The sequence below is a fragment of the Camelus dromedarius genome, chromosome 6 (genome assembly GCF_036321535.1).
Source record: "Camelus dromedarius isolate mCamDro1 chromosome 6, mCamDro1.pat, whole genome shotgun sequence".
In the NCBI taxonomy this organism is placed as follows: Eukaryota; Metazoa; Chordata; class Mammalia; order Artiodactyla; family Camelidae; genus Camelus; species Camelus dromedarius.
This window is the reverse complement of record NC_087441.1, coordinates 67,594,761-67,603,479: the sequence shown is the minus strand read 5'-3', so window position 1 is coordinate 67,603,479 and position 8,719 is coordinate 67,594,761. Positions and strand designations below refer to the sequence as shown.

The 8,719-nt window shown below is 44.0% G+C and overlaps 1 pseudogene; it reads right to left on the bottom strand.

Moving 5' to 3' along the window:
* Positions 1-2,707: 2,707 nt before the first annotated feature.
* LOC105106214 (small ribosomal subunit protein eS8-like) lies at positions 2,708-4,550 on the bottom strand (annotated as a pseudogene).
* Positions 4,551-8,719: the final 4,169 nt, after the last annotated feature.

Below are 8,719 nucleotides of genomic sequence, written 5' to 3'. Positions count from 1 at the left end.
AAAAGATTCTGATTTATTTAAGGAGAAAATTAATTTGTAAAGGGAATTCTGGAGCTCAGGTACATGAGGGAAGAGCCAGGGGGTCAGATTCTGAAGCTACCCATCCAGGAGCAATGACCTACACCAAGGGGGCTCCTCTGGGGAGGATGCCAGGACCTTGCCACTTGGAACAGATGGCTCTTAGGACTGGATGCCTGATGCTCCACTCCCTTCCTTCCCTCCAAACTCTGAAAGAACCCCAAAGTCTGTCATCACATGTGCCAGAGTGTCTGTCCCTCCTTTCAGGATCACGCCTTCACAGTTCTAACTTTCCAATGCAAACCTCCAGTGGGTTCAAATGACTGGTGAAATCTGGGTCACATGTCTGCATCTAAAACTGCAAGAGTCTGGAATATTAATATTCTGTCCTCTGTCCTTGAGAAGACAGATTAATCATATGAAAAGTTACCAAAATATGGGGAAAATATTCAGTCACCACACATGATAAACATCCACTACATATATGTTAAGGTCACTGAAATTGATATCATCAACTCTGTGGTAGACATTACTAGCTAGACATTACTAGACATTACTCACACACACACACACACACACACACAAATGCTTCCTCTTCCTGAAAAATAACTGGAACCTGCACCTACCTCCTTCTGGAAGTCAGCAGAGGTCGTGTAACTTGCCTTGGCTGAGGTAATGTAACTGGAAGGACAGAACCTCCTGGAGCTGATACGCCCTCTATGTATTCTTACCTGGCCCTGCTGAGCACTGAAGACCCCATGGCGGGGAGGGGGGGGGGCAGCATCATAACAAAGTGAGGGTGCAGTCAGCCTGGGTGTCTGAGTAAACAATCTGAAAAGGCTCCCTTCTTGACCTGCAGTGGGCATGTAGCAAAAGCAAGAAATAAAACTTGTTCTAGTTTCCTGAAATTGCGCTGTGACATAATCCAGTCCCTGCTGACAGACAGGAGCCCAGGACTCTCCTCTGACTGTCCCTTTCACACCATACATTCCCAACAGCTTACAAGTCATGACATGAGACTGTCACAAGCACTTCAAATGCAACACGTCCACAACAGAACTCATGAACTCCATAAACTTGCCTTCCTCCAGTGTCTCCTGCCTCATTAAATCCTCCAACAACCATACGTTTGCTCAATCTAAAAACCTAAGGATCTGTCCTGATTTCTCCTCTTTCCTATGACTCACATGTTGCCCATGTCCAAGGGCTACAATTTTCACTTCTGTGTCTCTCTAGTCCTGGACTGTACTTCCAATAGCCTTGTCCAACAAAAGCATCATAGCTCACATTATTTAATGAAAAGCCTCAGAGCTAGTTCCCCACTTTGATCCCTGCCTCATGACCCAGCCTCCATGCTACAGCCAGCCTGGTTCTTTTGTTGATTTGTTTGTTTTAAATACAGATTTAAAACCTCTTCATTAAAACCCATCAGTGGCTTTTCACATCTCTCAGTGTAAAGTGGAGATTCCTGACCCGGATCTTTAAGGTTTGCACGGTCTGATCTTTTGCCCATCATGTTTTCACAGTCTTCTCTCGGAGAGCTGCCTGACACTCAGTTCTAAAGACGGTCTATCTGTTTCCCCACCTCAGAGCTTCTGTTCCTGCTGTCGTGTCCTCCATCTGTGGCCACTTCTCCAACCACCCAGTGCATCACAACTGCACCACCACCTCTGCCTTGTGCATCCACTCACTGTAAAGCCCATGCCTTCTCTGCAGCTCTGCTCCACATTATTGCCTCAGGAAACGTGCCTTCATGCCTTCATCCTCCAGACCAGTTATATTCTCCCAAAGTAGTTCACACTTAATGTTCACTCCTGCCCTCCTCTTGTTACAACTTATCTAGGGTTCATTTTCTCAAAATAGGCTTTATGTTCCCTGATGAAGAAAATATTGGCTAACTGGCCATTGTTTCTTCAATGCCTAACACAGCATAGGCCACCAGTAATGTTTTTCTGAATGAGGGTTTGGATTGAGCGAATGAATGAACAACACCTAGAAAAGGCTTTTAAAGCCTTAGCAGACTTTCCGTCTTTTCAGTTGTTCTAAGTCTATGGCCAGCTTTTTTTTTTTTTTTTTAACTTTGTGGATTTCAAAATGACCATGTTCTTTGTTGTTTACAACGTGTTATTTGCTCGTCTGTTCTTTATTTGGTTTGATTTGTTCTACTTAGATCCAGCTTATAGCTCACAGGGAATCACTTTGGTTTCAGTCTTCTAAATTCTTCAGAAACCAGGGGTTGGCTTGTTTAATTCTCATACCTCATGCCAGCATAGAATGCTGACAATTTTTCGGATTCGAGTATTTGCAGTATTTATTAAATATCCTCGGAGGTAGAGAAAATGCTGATACTTTGATTTTTTTTGTCCTTGAAGTTAAAGAAAGCCTGTTTTGGACTAAAAATATCTGCAGCTTGATCCATCTGAATGTCCTCATCCTTAGATTTGAAAAGCACTTCAGCAAATCACTCAAATATAAAACCCTGGATTTGAAGTAACATCTATCTGAAAATTGTTTTTAGTATTTAGTATGACTGATGATATCTTGTTCACCAAAACTCTGTTGTTTATATTCCAGCTACATAATCTTTTTATATAACAATCTAAGTAATGAGGTAGGAAAAATGGATACATTTTCATAGAGATTAAGTCAGGTGCAAATGCATCTGAAGCATAATGTAGGAGGGGGTTTAGAAGCCCATTCAAAGAGTCATTTATGAGTCTTCCGGGATATTTGGTCTCCAATCAATAAATCATGAGCCAAAGGGGTTTCTTAATGAGCATCTTGTCTGCGACAGATAGTAGCAATTTGGCAGGTCCCTTAGGTGATTTTTTTAAATGAATCCAAATCCTCCGCAGACCTCTCTTACTTTCCAACAGTGTTTTTTTTTTGACGGGTCCCTGGAAACCGTCATTATGTGTTCTTCTATATCGTGTTGAAGAACTGAGAAAACGCTATACAAATGCAAATGTAGGGGCATTAATGGATTTTCTCTTGAAGCTGCCTGGATATTGTTCAGAGAAATAAGAAATAACAAGCATCGCAACAAACAGCAAGGAGGAGGAAGGAATTAGAATGCATTTACAGTGGGATCTGCTGGTCCATTTTAAAAGAGAACTTTGGTATAATTATAAAGTAAGATCTTCAGGGATTTTTTTTTCTCTCTAGGAAGATATTTTTAGAAGACACAAACTTTAGGTTTAAATATAGAGTCAGAAATTACTTGGACCTTTCTTGTGGACAAGAACATTGAGCTACTGTCCTGAGTAGAGTAAAGATCCTTTGAAGGATTTTATTCCAAGCAGAGAAGTCTTCACCCTGGCAGCTTCTGAAATAGTTGTCATCTGAAACCTCTTCAGATCCCTCTTGAGGTGAACAAAATTTCAAACCTGATCGGTATGTCTGCTTTGCTGACAGTAGTTCACACTCAGGGAAGACCCACGTTCTGTTCCTTCTGTTGCGCGTTATTGGATATGTCACTATGCCCCGGGGGTATGAACTCTTCTAGAGACAGGACATAGGCTCAATACATCTCAGCGTCTCCATTTACCGTGTGTCTCTGATTTTTTTTTTTTTTTTTTTTTTTTTAAGAATAAACACCTTTAGTACATGGGCTAAGGTAGGAGGGAGGGTTTATTGGCCTTTCAGGGCCTCGATCTTCCTCAGGGAGAACTCCAGCTGCTTGCCCTCTAGCACGTAAGCCATTTGCTCGGCCACACTGGCCTGGTCTTGGAGCCAAGCGTGCAAGAAACCCCCTTTGCTAGAACTGCTCCCCCAGGACTGATTTGGGCATTCTTTTTCCTTTCATCATATTTCTTCTGAATTTTCTTTGATCGTTTTTCGTTGAAAATCTCTTCCTCCTCGGGAGTCAGCTTGGCCCCCTTCCCGCGGCCCGGGGCTTGGTGCGCAGTGGGGCTCGGCCCATCCTCCGCGCGGTGTGCTGCTGGGGAGCGCCGTGCGGCTCTTCACCAGGGTCTCGGTGCGGACCAGCTCGCCGTCGGCTGCGTCGCAGACAACATCTGTAACCCCTGTCTTGGGTGTACACGCTCGGAGCCCCAGGAGAAGTTCCCCACGTCCAGCCTCGAGGCGCGGTGCTTCCCGTTGCCTCCCCGCACACGGACTGTGTCTGCCGGGCCGATCTCGGTGTCGGCCGCGGGGCATCCCAGCTCATACATTTCCACTTCTTGGACAGGGCTTCCTCCTGCCCCTGGCCTTGCGGCGTTTGTGCCAGTCGTCCCGAGAGATGCCTACACGTGGGAGCAGGGGGCGCGAGCCCGAGCCAGGGCACCCGGGACCCGGGCCTCGCCAGCCCAGCGCCCGGCACCAGCGGCTGCACACTCAGCTCTCCAAGGTTGTGTCTTTGATTCTTTGACATCTGGGCCTTACTGGTCCTGGAGAGACCAGCTCTCCCACGGCTGGCCAGTTCTAGAGGGAGGAAACGGCTGGCCTGAGAGCACCACTTTCCTGTGCAAAGCGACCAACCCAGAGCCCACATCCCAAACACCTCCTTCAGGGCACCATCCACCTGCCTTCATCACACCAAGACCAGGTGCCAGGAAACTTGAGACAGTCCCTAGACCCCAGCACTTGCTGAAGTTATTCAGACCAGCCAACCCTAAACATGCTTACTCTGCCTCCCCCGTTTTTTCCTGTGGAAACCACAGTAACGGCTATGACCCGTGTTTCCTGGCCCCTTCTGTCTCCTATCTAATCCCTTGGCTTCCCCACGTAGACCCCACAGGATGACCTGCCCCCTGTCCTCTGGGATCTATAAGTTTAGCTATCTATCTTTTCAAGGACAGGCATCCTCTGGTCAGTTGGCTTCCCCATGCCTGAATAATAGCACATCCTACATTTTAAAAATGATATTCCAGGTTGCACATATTCACAGGGACACTGATGGTCATTCATTTGGTCTGAGTAGATATCCCCATCCTAGGGGGTTTAAAGGAGTCAGCAAGCTCTCTAAACCAAAACGACCTGCGCCCAACCTCCTCAGGTATAGACTGGTCATTTTAATTAGACTATGAGTGGCATTATTTGAGAGTGGGTCACCGAGTCATTCTCCCTTAGCCATCGCTCATAAGAAAATCATCTTAACTTTTAGGGACCCTGCAGAGCTCAGGATGTAAAGAATGGGCTGTACTATGTGGATTTACGAAGGAGTGAGGAGAGGGGAGAGATCCTGGAGTGTGAACCCTGAGCAGCCGGGGGCTAAATGGGGGAGGGGTGAGTATAAAAAAGAGGACACATGGGTACCAGGGAAACTTCTATGGTTTCACAGTTTTAAATAAGGCCCAACCTTGGCATTAGGTTATCTTCACACACTTCACTTGCAATTTGATATTTTTCTAAAACTTATTCTTTTTTGGTAGCACAGCCGTCTGTTTTTGTTAGAAGAGATCATGTACAGTAAGTACATTTTAATTTGCTAATCCAGGGTGCCCTGGCCCCACTCAAAGAAAAAAAAAACAGTAAAGTAAAAAATGTCTTCTACAGATGAGGGAAAACTTGCCAGAATTCAGCTCTCAGGAGAAAAAGCTTAGGGTAGATTAAAGGCTCTGGTGATCTGAAAGGGCAAGGGATTCAGTGCCCAGAAGACTAAAGTAAAGAAAGTTCTGGAACTCAGGAGCTGCTAACAAAGCCTCCTCTCGTGTGCAGTCCTCTCCCTGATCTCTGGTGGAGATCTGGCTTGATCAGCATTCCACGGACACTTCATATTTTATGTCCTGCCTCATCACCTACACGTTATTCTCCGCACAGGAGCCAGAGTAACTCCATAAGTCAGGTCATGTCACTCGTCTGCTCACAGTTTCCCGATGACCCACATAGATTCTAATGAGAGTCAAAATCCTGGCATCGCCTAGAAGATGCTCTACTTTTTAAAGAATAGGTCTGAACTATTTCCTCTCCTTCTCCTCCTCACTTCCTTGGCTGCAGCCACGCTGCCTTCCTTATCGTTCTAGAACGTTCCAGGCATAGCCTTGCTTCAGATCTTCTCTACGTGTTGCTTTCCGTATCTGGAGAATTATCTTCCTAAATATCCATCCGTACCCAGGCAACTGGAAATAGCTAGAAACAAATATGCAGCCTCACATTCTCGAGGTCTTTTCACAAATGCTGTCTTCTCTCTGAGGCCGCTCAGACCACCCTCCGTTAGTTAACTTGCAAGTTTCCTTCCCCTTAACAGACATCACCAGCTTTCTCCCCTTCTTTATGGTTCTCAACATTTACCAACTTCTCACACACCACGTATGCTGCTTATTTTTATCTATGCCCTGTCTACTCCCACTAGAATTTAAGACACCGGAGGTAAAGGATGCTGTCTTTGGGTTCACTGTCTTACGCCCCATGTAAAGCACAGTCAGTGCCTAACTTATATAGGTCTCAGAAATATGTGTCAATTGAATAAACAAAAGACATCTTTTAGATGCTTGAGATACAGTTAAACATGAATAGCTATTCCCATTACTGAGAAACTCCAAATCCGGGTGGGTGGCAGAACGAGTATCTACTATACACTTTTGTAAATCTGAGTTGTTGGACAAAGGCAGGGTGACTTGTACCAGAGTAGTGGTGCTGAGGGCTCTTAGAGCTCCAAGAATTGAGAACAAAATGCCGTTCTCTTTCTGAGGAGGTAGCACCTCTCCTGGTCACTGAAGGATGGCAGTGACATGAAGCCATTGCAAATATGACGAATGGGCATCTGACCAGCCAGAAACAGCCCCGTTTTAAATACTCACAGCAACTGAAAATTCAGAATTCAGATGGGTAACTGAAAATGGTTATTCCTCTTACCAAAATGCTGTAGAGATACTCTAAATAGTGCTCCTGATTCATTTATTTAGATTTGAAATAAAAAATGCAAAACTCTAGTCATTATTTACTGAGCTCCCAACAATGTGTCAGGCACTGTGCTTGGAGCTGGGAGGAAAGAAGAGATAAAGGGGATGTAATTTCAAGGCTGCAGGAGCACAGAGTACACCTGTCTGCTCCCAAGTAATTTTAATAATAGAATGGCAAAAGGCTCATTCCTTAAAACCTCTAATTAACATAAACTTATTAAAGTTGAATGCAAATTCTTCATGAAAACATTTGTCACCAATGAGAAGTTTAGGAGCAAGCACTGATCGTGTTAAAGCAAGGCATTATCCAGAGGTGAATTTCTCTTGGTTTTCCCCTATGCTTAACCTCAAAGACACTCCACTGTTAGAACTCACTTCTCTAACAGTATGGCTGCCATATCTGTATCATCTAGGTACACAATGTAATTTCCCCCAAGCACACCACACCCTGGGCTAATTTAGTTCATCACATTATTGCGTACCTGCTTTGTACACACGTATCTTTCATTAAATTCCCTATTCACCTGTTACTTCTGTGAGTTACCCCCTGAATTCCCTAGCTTGTCACTCACTCTACTTGCCCACCTGTGCTTCTATGTTTTGTGAAATCATTTAACTAATGTTAGTTGAGTGCTTCCTCTGTGCCAAACCCATCCTAGTGGCTGGGAATGCAGATGTACACAAAACAGGAAGAAAAATTCATTCCTGCAGGACCTGGAATGTGGATTATGCCAGAAAGAAAGAAATATGCTGTCAACTGGTGATAAGTGCTATTTAAAACAAAGTGGTGCAACATAATTGGAGCCCTTCTCCAATTTCCTCATTATCTAGAAAGGAATGGGGTAATCACAGAAGGAAGCTGAGGAGAGGGCATTTGAGCAGATCTTTGAAAGGAGTGGGTCATAAAAAGAAGTAGTGGTAAATCATTTCAGGCAGAAACACAGGTAAAGGCCCTGAGGCAGGGCCATATTTGGGAGATCTAAGAACAGCAAGTAGGTCAGTGTGTCCTGAGCACCATGATGGTGGAGAGGAGGCGGTCAGAGGGAGAGTGCAGGCTGATCATCGTGTGCTTTTGCCATAATAAGGACTTCAGAACGTATTTGAAGAGTGATGACAAGCCACAGAAAGTTTTGGGACATGAGAAATACACGAGCTAATTTTTGTTTGCAGGATTCCTCTGGACATTATGTAGAGAAGAGACTGTGCACAGAAGTAGAAACAGCGAGTTCAGAGGGAGATTTAGCCCTGCTGAGAAATCATAGTGGCAATTATTTTATATTTAGTTGTTTATGGCTTTTGACTGTAAATTATTTAAAGGAGGACCTTGATTTATTCATTTTTTTAATTGTCAGTATCCAGCAAGTGCCTGGCACTTACTAGATGTTTAATAAGTGCTTATAGAAGGAAGGAAGGAAGGAACAATTGACTAGATAAATAATGAATACAATGATTTTAGAAAATATTCAAAGCAACTCAGATGGGAAAGTGTTCCTCTTGTTAAACAACAATACAAAAAGAAAAGGCTTCATTATTTTTTCAGTAAAAGGCACAAATTTGTTTTTTTTTTTAATTTTAAAATGGAAAATGTTGGATGCTACGTATGTTCCAACACCCAAAATGAATGTGCAGTCATGAAGAAGGCTTCATTCTGCAAAAACTGACCAATTGGTTTTAAGGGTTCAAAGAAACAGGAAGAAAGAATGAACCACATTTATTCGATGTGGGAAGTGTTTCTAAATGAGAGAGAAATAAATCTTCCTTCTCTCTTAGTGGGTGGCACTGTGCTCTTTCCAGCTTTCAGAAAGTCAAGGTCATTGAGCAGATGGTCCATTCTTGGGGTGGAGGAAAACGAGATAAAT